This window comes from Poromitra crassiceps (assembly GCF_964638095.1).
Source record: "Poromitra crassiceps genome assembly, chromosome: 5".
NCBI lineage: Eukaryota > Metazoa > Chordata > Actinopteri > Beryciformes > Melamphaidae > Poromitra > Poromitra crassiceps.
Genome location: NC_139642.1, coordinates 61,638,382 through 61,653,504, shown reverse-complemented (window position 1 = coordinate 61,653,504; position 15,123 = coordinate 61,638,382). Strand labels below are relative to the sequence as shown.

Genomic DNA, 15,123 nt, shown 5'->3' with positions numbered 1-15,123 from the left:
AAAATAAATATAATAATCTGAGTCAACTGCAATATGTCAAATTGTCAATGGCAATGTGTTTCCTTGAACAATAAATGAAGAATACCAACAACTATTTGGTCCATGAAACAACTATAGTATATACTATGTAGTATTACCTTTACATGGTATTATTTATACTAGGAGAGCAGCAAACATATCAAAAAACAAACAAAAAGAAATCAAACCAAACTACTTGGCATCCTATATTGTGTGTGTGTAGGTGTGTGTGTGTAACATGTAAACATTTTCGAATAGTAAGGCTCATCACTCTCAGTGGTACAAAAATAAAGGCCTATAGAACGGTTGCAATTAGCAATTCTTAATAAGCCAAGGATTCAAATTAAATACTGACAGGACAGTCAGACCTGTCTCTACATGTAAACAAAACAAATTGAAAAAGTGCATTGACTGAGACAGAGAGGGGGGGGGGGGGGTTTGGCCCTGCATCGCTACTCTTTTTCGACTACTTCTACTTGTAACTCTGGGTGGATCAGTGGGAGATTTTTTTTTATGAAGAGGAGCTTCTCTGCCTTATCGCATAGCAGTCGGTTTCTTTTCTCCGTCATCACGTTTCCAGCGGCAGAAAACAAGCGTTCAGAGTCAACACTGATATGGTGCTGACAGATATTTACGAGCAAGCTGAGACAGTCGCTCGTAACGGGACTGGTTGCCCCTCCAGTATTCAAGTGGGCAACGGTTCAACTGAAGGGTGGGCTCCAACAGATAGGACCGGAGCTAACAATAAAATCATCTTTATTTTTTCAAACGCCTTCTCGATAGGTACAGTCCCCGCCGGTTCCTTCCTAGGCTTCACAGCTTCTTGAGCCGCTTTCGCTTCCTCGTATGCGTTTAACACACCACCGTAGCGATGGCGATGTTTCAGGTGACTTATGGTTGGATGTGTTGTAGCTCGATGCCTTTTTCCCTCCTCGTGGAACTTCTGACTTGCATTTATTGCAAATGGCAAGCGAAGCGCTTTCCTCAGAAACTTTAAAAAAGTCCCAAACTACCGACGCCACGTTCGTTGTATCCCTCCTACCATGCTCTGTTGCTCAGCCAGCGTGCACTGCTGTTCTGGGACGTTCAGGCCATTACGTCATCACGCTGGAGAGAGGGAGCGCTGGATTTGTGGAAAAACAACCCCTTCCTAAACCACACACAATCACTGATACCATTGTACTGGTAAAACGGGAGGGGCCTACAAAAAAACAAACGCCCTCATCCCAATCCACCCACACCGCAGTTGTTTGACAAAAAAAAAATATTATATATTATCGGAGCTATTAATAACGTTATCGGATTTATCTGAATGACGTCATAATTGTTGATATCGGGTCCGATATGTATCTGTCCGATAACTATCGTGCATCCCTAGTTTGAAGAAAAGTTAAGCTGAATAGTTATGAGAAATAAAAACAGTGTGTTGTTACAGTTAAATGGTTCTGCTTATTTTTATTCAGTGTTAGTGCTGGTTGGCATACCAGCTTGCCACCAACTGCAGTCGCATTACAGTCATTTATAGGCTACACATTTTTTTTTTTTTTTTTTATTCGATCTACCGGTTTGATAAGTTTTTTGGGGGAATATCGAACCGATTTCAAAATCTTCAAACCGACCCATGCCTAATTAAATGCATACAGTAGCAGGTAGGCTCACTGGTGGCAGCAGTCCCAGACACACAGTGTGTTTATAATGCAGCAGGAATACACACACTCCATAATGGCAAACTGCTGACACACACACACACCTCACACACACACACACACACACACACCTCTGAAAATGTATTTATATTTATGGCATCGCTCTCTGTCTCTCCGCTGGAACCCACCGCTACAGTATGTCATCCTCTCTTCCTCTCTTCCCTGTTCTCACTGTAATTACAGGCTCCATTCACCATTAGCCAAGACAAGACATTATTACAGAGTGGGGGTCCAGTGACCTAGGACTGTGTGTGTGTGTGTGTGTGTGTGTGTGTGTGTGTGTGTGTGTGTGTGTGTGTGTGTGTGTGTGTGTGTGTGTGTGTGTGTGTGTTTGAGGACAAAGGTTCAAAGGCTTCTTCACGTGGAGTTATGTTTAGAACTCCTCTCTGCCTCCACAAGCCCAGTCTACTTTAGCTGCTGACCGAGGCACTTTCCATCCCTGCAGATCCCAGAAGTAACTAAACCACACACACTGGGCCTAACTAAAACACACACACTGGGCCTAACTAAACCACACACACTGGGCCTAACTAAACCACACACACTGGGCCTAACTAAACCACACACACTGGGCCTAACTAAACCACACACACTGGGCCTAACTAAACCACACACACTGGGCCTAACTAAACCACACACACTGGGCCTAACTAAACCACACATACTGGGCCTAACTAAACCGCACATACTGGGCCTAACTAAACCACACACACTGGGCCTAACTAAACCGCACACACTGGACCTAACTAAACCACACACACTGGGCCTAACTAAACCACACACACTGGGCCTAACTAAACCACACACACTGGGCCTAACTAAACCGCACACACTGGGCCTAACTAAACCACACATACTGGGCCTAACTAAACCACAAACACTGGGCCTAACTAAACCACACACACTGGCCCTAACTAAACCACACACACTGGGCCTAACTAAACCACACACACTGGGCCTAACTAAACCACACACACTGGGCCTAACTAAACCACACACACTGGACCTAACTAAACCACACACACTGGCCCTAACTAAACCACACACACTGGCCCTAACTAAACCACACACACTGGCCCCAACTAAACCACACCCACTGACCCTAACTAAACCACACACACTGGGCCTAACTAAACCACACACACTGGCCCTAACTAAACCACACACACTGGCCCTAACTAAACCACACACACTGGGCCTAACTAAACCACACACACTGGGCCTAACTAAACCACAAACACTAAACCGCACACACTGGCCCTAACTAAACCACACACACTGGCCCTAACTAAACCACACACACTGGCCCTAACTAAACCACACACACTGGGCCTAACTAAACCACACACACTGACCCTAACTAAACCACACACACTGGCCCTAACTAAACCACAGACACTGGGCCTAACTAAACCACACACACTGGGCCTAACTAAACCACACACACTGGCCCTAACTAAATCACACACACTGGCCCTAACTAAACCACACACACTGGCCCTAACTAAACCACACACACTGGCCCTAACTAAACCACACACACTGGGCCTAACTAAACCACACACACTGGCCCTAACTAAACCACACACACTGGGCCTAACTAAACCACAAACACTAAACCGCACACACTGGCCCTAACTAAACCTAACTAAACCACACACACTGGACCTAACTAAACCACACACACTGGCCCTAACTAAACCACACACACTGGCCCTAACTAAACCACACACACTGGCCCTAACTAAACCACACACACTGGCCCTAACTAAACCACACACACTGGGCCTAACTAAACCACACACACTGGGCCTAACTAACCCACACACACTGGGCCTAACTAAACCACACACACTGGACCTAACTAAACCACACACACTGGCCCTAACTAAACCACACACACTGGCCCTAACTAAACCACACACACTGGCCCCAACTAAACCACACCCACTGACCCTAACTAAACCACACACACTGGGCCTAACTAAACCACACACACTGGCCCTAACTAAACCACACACACTGGCCCTAACTAAACCACACACACTGGGCCTAACTAAACCACACACACTGGGCCTAACTAAACCACAAACACTAAACCGCACACACTGGCCCTAACTAAACCACACACACTGGCCCTAACTAAACCACACACACTGGCCCTAACTAAACCACACACACTGGGCCTAACTAAACCACACACACTGACCCTAACTAAACCACACACACTGGCCCTAACTAAACCACAGACACTGGGCCTAACTAAACCACACACACTGGGCCTAACTAAACCACACACACTGGCCCTAACTAAACCACACACACTGGCCCTAACTAAACCACACACACTGGCCCTAACTAAACCACACACACTGGCCCTAACTAAACCACACACACTGGGCCTAACTAAACCACACACACTGGGCCTAACTAAACCACACACACTGGACCTAACTAAACCACACACACTGGGCCTAACTAAACCACAAACACTAAACCGCACACACTGGCCCTAACTAAACCTAACTAAACCACACACACTGGCCCTAACTAAACCACACACACTGGCCCTAACTAAACCACACACACTGGCCCTAACTAAACCACACACACTGGGCCTAACTAAACCACACACACTGGGCCTAACTAAACCACACACACTGGACCTAACTAAACCACACACACTGGGCCTAACTAAACCACAAACACTAAACCGCACACACTGGCCCTAACTAAACCTAACTAAACCACACACACTGGCCCTAACTAAACCACACACACTGGCCCTAACTAAACCACACACACTGGCCCTAACTAAACCACACACACTGGGCCTAACTAAACCACACACACTGGGCCTAACTAAACCACACACACTGGACCTAACTAAACCACACACACTGGGCCTAACTAAACCACAAACACTAAACCGCACACACTGGCCCTAACTAAACCTAACTAAACCACACACACTGGCCCTAACTAAACCACACACACTGGCCCTAACTAAACCGCACACACTGGCCCTAACTAAACCTAACTAAACCACACACACTGGACCTAACTAAACCACACACACTGGCCCTACGGTACAAAACACTAAATACAAATCTTCTGCAGTGCCTCCCTCCCTGCTGTTACGGTACAAAACACTAAATATAAATGCTCCCACAATGTTCTTCTGTGGTGTATATAGGCTGGGCTTTGTCTTCTTGTTTCAGCCCACCCACCCACCTCACACCTCTGTGTCTTCTCCCTGGTGACTCAGTGTTGAAGCTGCCAACACCTTGAGTCTATTAGTGGAAGACGTACGAGAGGGAACTGCCTTCACTAACCTTCAAGAAGAAATCCACGCTTGGATACTCGTGCAGCGTTAGATATGGTCAATGTGTGATGTTCAATGCATTTCCACCAGTGTTTTTAACCTCTATTTAACCAGGGACGTCCCCATTGAGATGAGACCCTTTCTCACAGTTGTTTACTGCACACATCTTCTGAATCTTTGGCTCATTTTCTCAAAACTCTAAAACACAAAACACAAAATGCTAAACTCAACAAAGCTCTGGCAAACTCAAACACTGCATTCAAAACGGTTTTATCTCTTTCCAAAATGGTGTCTTCTTCTTGCATCAAAATCATCGCACACTATTGTGTACATCTTCATCATATGAATAGATCTCAACACAAAACACTACTCTGAATATATTACCAGTAGGTTTATTATGCCTTTTGCATTTGAAGGGTTAAGCTTAATTTATACTTATTACAAAGTGTTGCTCAGCACATGGTCGCAGACGAAACAGAAAGTGTCGCTCATGGTGTTGCATTTATACTTCAGTGAACATTCGCCTCGTTCAACGGTCACGTGACGCTCGAACACTATAAGCAGACAGCCAAGAGAAGAGAGGGAACGCACAGTGAAACCACCTCGGAGGCAAGATGTAACGTACTTGGCTACAGCCGCATATAAACAACACACAACTCACCTCTCTCTCTGGGAAATTGATCACAATGTTCTTTGTGATTTTCACGAAGTCATACATCAAGGACAGTCTGATAAAAATAGCGGGGACACGTTCATTCATTTCAATCGAGTGAAAACCAAAACAAGGAAGTCAAGCGCGTGCCGTCTATATAGCCAATCAGACTTGCGCGACACATCGTGACGTAGTCAGCGACACTAGACATTTCACCAGGTAGCAGACACTGCTGCTCCCCGACACTTGAAAGTGTCGACTCAAGTCCTCATTTCTGTCGGCAGACGAAGCATCAATTGGGCTTAAGCCTTCTGCCTCCTGCCTCTTGTTTGAGTAGCACTGGCCTACTGATTGTGCTTGCAATTTTGCAGACTTGATTGAGGGATTTGGTACAGGAGTTTCAGTTTTCAGTGATTCAAGTTCTAATTTATTTTAGTGTTTAAACAATTGTGGAAAAAGTGTAAACCTCTTGAGCGGCGGCGGCACAGAAAGCTACAGACAGACATGACAGAATATAACAAACAAAAAGGATAAAGTACACAAGCTAAGCGATGACGGATTTCTCCCTGGAAGTCGCTGCAAAAATGATAAAGGTCTAATTTGCCAGCAAACAACAAACCGGCCGAGAAATGCGGGATATACCGCCAAAAGTGTTTTTTTATGTGTGGATTTCCCCTTCATCAGGATGTAGCAATCATACTTGGCACTGCTGATGTTTTGCTCTACAAGTTGTAGGAGATGGGAAAGTAGACAGCGGCTCCAGCTCCAGGAGGACTTTCCGAGGTGAAGCGCTGTGAAGAACTGCGGTTGAGCTGCGGTGTCCTGTTACACCTTTTCACCGGCCTGCAATAAAGAAAGTGTTTGTGCTAAATTAATTGAGGCTGTGCTGATATGCTATCCTCCTCGCAGGCCATCTCTCCATTGATCTGTTAGTGAGGCCGGGCTGCTCTCGGAGGAGCCACGGTGAAACCAGACCACATCAACACTTAATAACCAGGGAGGCGCTGCGCGAACCAGACCCCACTGGACACCATGGTGAGGGGGCCCGCTGGAGACCATGTGAGGGGGCCCGCTAGAGACCATGTGAGGGGGCCCGCTGGAGACCATGTGAGGGGGCTCACTGGAGACCATGTGAGGGGGCCCGCTGGAGACCATGTGAGGGGGCTCACTGGAGACCATGTGAGGGGGCTCACTGGAGACCCTGTGAGGGGGCCCGCTAGAGACCATGTGAGGGGGCCCGCTAGAGACCATGTGAGGGGGCTCACTGGAGACCATGTGAGGGGGCCCGCTAGAGACCATGTGAGGGGGCCCGCTAGAGACCATGTGAGGGGGCTCACTGGAGACCCTGTGAGGGGGCTCGCTGGAGACCATGTGAGGGGGCCCCGCTGCAGACCATGTGAGGGGGCCCGCTAGAGACCATGTGAGGGGGCCCGCTAGAGACCATGTGAGGGGGCCCGCTAGAGACCATGTGAGGGGGCTCGCTGGAGACCATGTGAGGGGGCCCCGCTGCAGACCATGTGAAGAGGCTCGCTGGAGATCATGTGAGGGGGCTCACTGGAGACCATGTGAGGGGGCTCACTAGAGACCATGTGAGGGGGCTGGGCTCGCTGGAGGCCATACCTGAGGAGATACAGGACCACCAAAACACGCACCACCTGGCTGAGAAATACCTTCTTTCCACAGACCATAAGACTCCTCAACAAATAACTCACACACACGCGCAATACGCACGCACGCACACACACACACACATAATACGCACACACACACAACCTCGTACAATTTTGGAGTGCAATATGACCGATATTAATAATGAGTAAGTTTCATATTGATCACGTGTTGCTTTGCTATATTGATGTGCTGTGGAGCCTCCTGGCCTAAGAGCTTCACACGAGTGCAACCGGAGTGACAAACATCTTGACTCTGGTGAGGAGGATAGTTTCTTCCACTGCTTCAGTTCAGTCATCTCTGTTCTGACATGAACTGCTCCATAGGAATGCCAGTCTGGCATTTTTTCTACTGTTCCAATAATTAGTGGGTAAAGTCTCAAGTATCTGGCATAGCAAAGGGAAATCATATTTTATTTTTTTATTTTTTTACTTTGGGAGCTCTTATGAGAGACTGGAAGAATTCAAATAAACCAACTTTAGAACACTTCACTTCCACACGTAACGCACTTCCACATTTATCAGCGTAATCTAAGTTCTTGGAATAAAAGTGCAAGCGCTTTCACTCTAATTATATACATATACAACTTCCTTCTTCCCATTTCCTCTAATGTAGCTTGTAGAATCCATGATATCAGTGGCTTTAAAGTCTAAACCATGACATCAGTGGCTATAAGGGCGGCGTTATCAAAGAATTCCACTCTAACCCATTTTCACTTTTTTGCGTTTTCCAGCCGCAAGAACGCTGTTTCCGTGTAAAGGGCACTAACGCAAAAAAAAGTATGCCCTTTTATGCAGGGAGCGTTGCCGTGTAAACAGGGCCTTAGTAGGGATGCACCGATCGATCGGCACGTGACCGGAAATGGCCGATTTTCACGTGATCGGCCTCGATCGGTGATCTGCACCGGTCACTCTAAAATGCAGATTCTGTGAGCCGATTTTCAAGTGACGTGCGCGAACCCAAAAGCAGCGAGACAGAGTGGATGAGTTGCAGCCAAAACAAAAGCTGCCACTACACAGTACACACATCCACAGCATGTCTTCGTCGGTGTGGAGCCGCGGAGGGGCCGCCGGGTAGGTTGGAGTCCACAGTACACTCCAGTCTGAGCGGCTCGCTTCACCTCACCGTCCCCTCTTCCCCGACCAGCCTCCACATCACCGCTGCCTGCTGCTGCTGCTATCCGTCAGTCACGTTGTAACCCTAACCCTAACGTGTACAGCCAGGAGAGGACTTTTGTTTCGTATTGCGAATAGAAGGACAAACATAATAATAAAACACATCGGACCAATGTGCAAGGTTTTCTGTGAGAGATGATTTTTTTTCGAATGGCGGATTTAAAAAAACGCGCTCTGTGTGTAAACTACGATATTCAAACTGAGTCAACTCAAACTCATTTCCTCATCTAGGCTACTCAATAACAGCCAAATCCACAACTGTAGAGTGGGCATGGCTTCGAAGGTATCTGGGCTCCAGAGCTATAGGCTATAAACTCCTTGTCCATGGATAACATTTTGACGTTTATTTATTTTATTTTATTAGTTTATTTGGCAGGGACATAGGCCTATACAAAAAAACATTAAACCCCATAGGGGAAGATAAGCTTTGTAACAGATTTAGCCATAGGCTACTTTCCATCTGAAGCCCCTGTTCTGTTGCACCTTTTTTCTTTTGGAAAAGTACCGTAAATGCATGATAGCTGTGGGATATACTGGAATTAATTGTTTTATATTCATTGTATTTACACAAAAAAGAAAAGCTCTGTCCAGTAACCTGGAACACTTTTATTTTGAGATGTTTTTGAATGAGATCGTCCTACCTCATGCAAATGATAAGAAATGTGACATGAATGTTAATTTTCTATTAAAGCAAAGTTAAAAAGTTAAAAAATAACCTGCCAATTATTGTTCTTAGAAAAAAAATCGGAATCGGCAAAAATCGGTATCGGCAAGTCAGACTATTCAAAAATCGGAAATCGGAATCGGCCAACAAAATCGCAATCGGTGCATCCCTAGGCCTTAGCCTATCCATTTAGACCAGAGTGACACCTCTTCTCTTGTACCTCTCTGACAGCTCGCAGCTAGTAAACTCAAAGGCAAGATCGTTTACTATCTAAACACAGATTGCATTTGAATGCTAGGTGTAAATAGGTGTAAATGGGTCTGATGTCAGACATGCACAAATGCCAGGCAGATTTGAAGAGTTATTGATGCATCACCTCAAAGACATGACTAAAGCAGGAGGATGAGTGCATGGAGAGCCAGGTTGCAGTGATGTTCTTGTCCTCTCTCTACACTAATGGGACTGCTGAAGCGTGGACATATTGCTTTTCTCATGTCTCCAGCTCATATTGGGATTTTTATGACATTTCACACAGTCAGCCTTTTCCATCAACAGCCTGTAAAACCTGCACACATTTATTTTCTAAATGATTCACTTAAAACTTTTAAAGGGCCCTAATATTGCAAGTTTCCCATACTGTCTGAGGAGCTTTTTCAGCCTGACAAGAAGAAAAGTATGCTTACTATATCGGATATTAGCACAAAATATTGGCTATTAGCAACTTCAATAGTGGTCGAACCTATTGAGACACTGCATGAAATAGGCCACGCCCATCACGGGGGGAAAGCGCTCTGATAGGGAATAATTTCAATCACATTAGCCTTTATTTGGACAATCACTAGTTATTAATATATTCATATACATTTTAATTTAAGTTACACATAGTTATTGTGCATACACAGACAGGCATCATATTTAGATAACCTGTACCTTATATTTGCAGCTCCTCTCTATCTCACACTCTGTCCTGTCACCATGACACTATGCCGTCTAGAGGGCCAGAATAACAGATAGGTTGAGTCTACAGATTAGCCTTCAAGTGTGCGTCAAGACAGATGTCATCTGATCTGTGTCCTATAAGTATCTTTGACTTTCTGTTTATTGTATGTAAGCCTGTGTATCCATTCGTGAATATGCAAGAGTGCATCTCTTGGCCAAGATCTATGTTAAATACTTCATTTAAGACGACTTCTGACTCCTGGCTCCATCTTTTTTGATCACTAGTGATGTTCAAATGGTTTACCTTTTGGGTGTCAATTTCTACTCTATATCACGCTCCATTCACTCCCACACACCAGCGTCATTTTCCTTGAATTAAACATAGCTAAAAGCTGTTGTGTGTTGGGGCTGCGCAGACAACAAATGTAAAAAATCGCCAGTTAAAGTTTTTTTGTACTCCTGAGCAAAACAAGGAAGCCATTGAGAATTGGTGAGAAGAAAAATGTGGCTCTAGCTGTCAAGGAAGTAAGTTGGAGTGTTCAACTTCCGTATATATGATCTTTGTGTGACACACGACCATGCACGCGACATAGGAGAACGCCAGGATGGGGGGGGGGGGGGCGTTGTTTGCCCCTGTTTTGGGCGTGGTTTCTGAATGATGATGCGCTCCGCAGTGTCTCTATACTGTAAAGTGAGCTTCTATTTTTGTTTGATTTGTTTGATTTTTTTCTGAAATTCATTTAGACCAGTGATCAAGGTGAGTAATCATGATGGTATCGTTAAGACAAGAACCGTCTCTCAATAAGGGTTCTTGTGTGTTCTTGTGTGTTCTTGTGTCCCTGTGAAACGTCATCACTGTTCCAATGCAAAGTTCACATTTCGCCAAGAACGCTTAAAATTCACGGATGTGTTCTTGACAGAGGATGCTCTGGTTGGTGACATGTGTCAACTTGGCAAGGCTCCCAGCATTCATTTCGGCATAAGCAGAGGCAGAACTCAGCAGAGAAGACGCCATAAGCCCTGGGAAGTTTTTTTTACAATTTAAAGTTTTATTTAACTTAATTAACTTAATTAACTTAATTAACTTAATTAACTTAATTAAATTAATTAAATTAATTAAATTAATTTCTGATGACTTTTGATGCCTACAAGCAGGGTAGTACGTTTAAATACTTGCCACTTTACAAACATTTATGGCGAAAAACGGAGCAACAAAATCAGCTGAGCTTTGTGTGCTGTAGTACTGCAGGTGGCCTCTGAGCTGGTATTGCGCAATACCCTCAAGAACGCATCGTCTCAGACTGCCAACAGCGTTATGTGTGCTGGCTTGCCTTGTGACCTAGCGAGTTCATTCTTCCAAGAACGTTCTCCCCAAGAACACAAGAATGCATTCTTTCTTGGTATTGAGAAGGGGCCAGGGTCACTGTAGCCATGAGGGTGCAGTTGTAATAAGGAGTTTGAAGAGAGACCCAGGCTTCATCTAGTGGTCTGTTTAAGCCCCGTGATCGGACACATTCCGACATGTCCACACAGCAGCTGGATCAACCAGCAACAATTAACCTGGGCGTGACCTCTGCCCCCTGCAGGACCTACCGGAAATCACGCGTAAATCATGCGGTACCATCAGAGAGCATTTCACCTCCAGCCTGGCTGCGTCAAAAGCAGAGCCCACGCTCTGTTTAGCGTCTCAGCTCTATAGTGTGATCCTCCCACGTCCTGCCGGTGAAACTCCTCACTGTCAGGTGAAAAGAAGCGGCTGGCGACAGCACATGTATCGGAGGAAGCATGGTGCTAGTCTACAACTCTCCCCAGATCGGCAGAGGGGGTGGAGCAACGACCGTAACAGCAGGGGAAATTCAGTCAGAACTTTGGAGGACAATCCTGATCCAACTAGGGATGTAACAACAGACATGTCACAGTACTGTAGTGTACGCTAACTACCAAAATATCACTATATGGTATTCCACGGTATTACCCCGCCCCCTTTTTTTTATTAAACGTACCATTGGTCCATCAAAGTATATGAGATTGTTTACACATTGGTCTGGCGTGTGGCGAAGTGCTTATTGTGCAACGTATGGTGGGCACGCACGGTATTACAGGCAAAGCTAACGGTACAATATAACCATGGTTGCTTGATAACGCAGTATACCTTCAAATGGTTTATTACACAGACGTGTTGAATACGCTGCTAGGTATATCAGACCAGAGGCCACGTCCAGTCATATCACTCCACAGAAAGAAGTCCGCTCAGTTTAACGTCAACTCATTGGTGACACCCTGTGGCAAAAAAAGTCAAACAAAAGTCTGTGTTAATCTGGCGAGGTACAGCCTCCATACTAGGGCTGCACGATATGAAGAAAAGCTGCGATGTGCGATAACACTGTTCAATATTGCGATGACGATATGACCTGCGATAAATAACAAAATGCTATAAACAAAAATATGAATAGGGGTGCTCCGATCCGGCTAAGCCACGATCCGATCCCGATTCCGATTCCTGGGGTCATGATCCGATTCCAGAATCGATTCTCAATTCCAACGATTATTATTTTTTTATTGCGATAACACGTGACTTTTGCGATGTGTTCATCGCGCATTTTCATATCGCGATGAAGGATGAAAATACGATTAATCGTGCAGCCCTACTCCATACCCCTGTCTCTTCATTAGAAGCATCTCAGGGACTACAGGACAAACATGCCTACTGTTCTGCTGCCTGCAGGCATCATCTGCAGGGACTACAGGACAAAGAAACTAGAGATGAGGGGGCAAATACAGTCCCCCTCCCCCCCGTTACGTAGACAAACCTTGTGTCAACCTTTGGCTTCCCGAGGGATTTCATTCGCTTATGCATCTGTCACACTGTGTACAACCTGCAGGGGGCAGGTTTGTGTCTGTCACACTGTGTACAACCTGCAGGGGGCAGGTTTGTGTGCTCACAATAGATGGTGAACCATTATAGAAGAAAATACTCTGACCTTTCTTCAGACAAGTCACACCGGCCTGTGGTTAAACGTCTACTTTCAGGTTCGTTTAAGGTTTGTTTAATCTCTGGGCCTGTGCTGGCAAAACAACATTTTGTCTTACTCGAGTTGCATCATATTCACAATGAGCTCGTTAGCCTAACGCTTGGGTTCACACACCAGCAGAGCTAGTTAGCCTAACGCTTGGGTTCACACACCAGCAGAGCTAGTTAGCCTAACGCTTGGGTTCACACACCAGCAGAGCTAGTTAGCCTAACGCTTGGGTTCACACACCAGCAGAGCTAGTTAGCCTAACGCTTGGGTTCACACACCAGCAGAGCTAGTTAGCCTAACGCTTGGGTTCACACACCAGCAGAGCTAGTCAGCCTAACGCTTGGGTTCACACACCAGCAGAGCTAGTTAGCCTAACGCTTGGGTTCACACACCAGCAGAGCTAGTTAGCCTAACGCTTGGGTTCACACACCAGCAGAGCTAGTTAGCCTAACGCTTGGGTTCACACACCAGCAGAGCTAGTTAGCCTAACGCTTGGGTTCACACACCAGCAGAGCTAGTTAGCCTAACGATTGGGTTCACACACCAGCAGAGCTAGTTAGCCTAATGCTTGGGTTCAGACACCAGAAGAGCTAGTTAGCCTAACGCTTGGGTTCACACACCAGCAGAGCTAGTTAGCCTAACGCTTGGGTTCACACACCAGCAGAGCTCGTTAGCCTAACGCTTGGGTTCACACACCAGCAGAGCTAGTTAGCCCAACGCTTGGGTTCACACACCAGCAGAGCTAGTTAGCCTAACGCTTGGGTTCACACACCAGCAGAGCTAGTTAGCCTAACGCTTGGGTTCACACACCAGCAGAGCTAGTTAGCCTAACGCTTGGGTTCACACACCAGCAGAGCTAGTTAGCCTACTGCTTGGGTTCACACACCAGCAGAGCTAGTTAGCCTAACGCTTGGGTTCAGACACCAGCAGAGCTAGTTAGCCTAACGCTTGGGTTCACACACCAGCAGAGCTCGTTAGCCTAACGCTTGGGTTCACACACCAGCAGAGCTAGTTAGCCTAACGCTTGGGTTCACACACCAGCAGAGCTAGTTAGCCTAACGCTTGGGTTCACACACCAGCAGAGCTAGTTAGCCTAACGCTTGGGTTCACACACCAGCAGAGCTAGTTAGCCTAACGCTTGGGTTCACACACCAGCAGAGCTAGTTAGCCTAACGCTTGGGTTCACACACCAGCAGAGCTCGTTAGCCTAACGCTTGGGTTCACACACCAGCAGAGCTAGTTAGCCTAACGCTTGGGTTCACACACCAGCAGGGCTCGTTAGCCTAACGCTTGGGTTCACACACCAGCAGAGCTAGTTAGCCTAACGCTTGGGTTCACACACCAGAAGAGCTAGTTAGCCTAACGCTTGGGTTCACACACCAGAAGAGCTAGTTAGCCTAACGCTTGGGTTCACACACCAGCAGAGCTAGTTAGCCTAACGCTTGGGTTCACACACCAGCAGAGCTAGTTAGCCTAACGCTTGGGTTCACACACCAGCAGAGCTAGTTAGCCTAACGCTTGGGTTCACACACCAGCAGAGCTAGTTAGCCTAACGCTTGGGTTCAGACACCAGAAGAGCTAGTTAGCCTAACGCTTGGGTTCACACACCAGCAGAGCTAGTTAGCCTAACGCTTGGGTTCACACACCAGCAGAGCTAGTTAGCCCAACGCTTGGGTTCACACACCAGCAGAGCTAGTTAGCCTAACGCTTGGGTTCACACACCAGCAGAGCTAGTTAGCCTAACGCTTGGGTTCACACACCAGCAGAGCTAGTTAGCCTAACGCTTGGGTTCACACACCAGCAGAGCTAGTTAGCCTAATGCTTGGGTTCACACACCAGCAGAGCTAGTTAGCCTAACGCTTGGGTTCAGACACCAGCAGAGCTAGTTAGCCTAACGCTTGGGTTCACACACCAGCAGAGCTCGTTAGCCTAACGCTTGGGTTCACACACCAGCAG

At 46.4% G+C, this 15,123-nt stretch overlaps 1 protein-coding gene across 3 annotated transcripts in view; it reads right to left on the bottom strand.

Annotated features, from left to right (window-relative positions):
• The window catches only part of tpst1 (tyrosylprotein sulfotransferase 1), a 101,644-nt gene that overhangs the window by 72,518 nt on the left and 14,003 nt on the right, over positions 1–15,123 (bottom strand). Inside the window, exon 2 of one of the 3 annotated variants that reach the window (XM_083637005.1) lies at positions 6,402–6,544. The exons of the other annotated variants lie outside the window; for them this stretch is intronic. The gene's annotated coding sequence lies outside the window, so the exon portion shown is untranslated. The remainder of the gene's footprint in view (positions 1–6,401; positions 6,545–15,123) is intronic. 3 annotated transcript variants of the gene reach the window in all.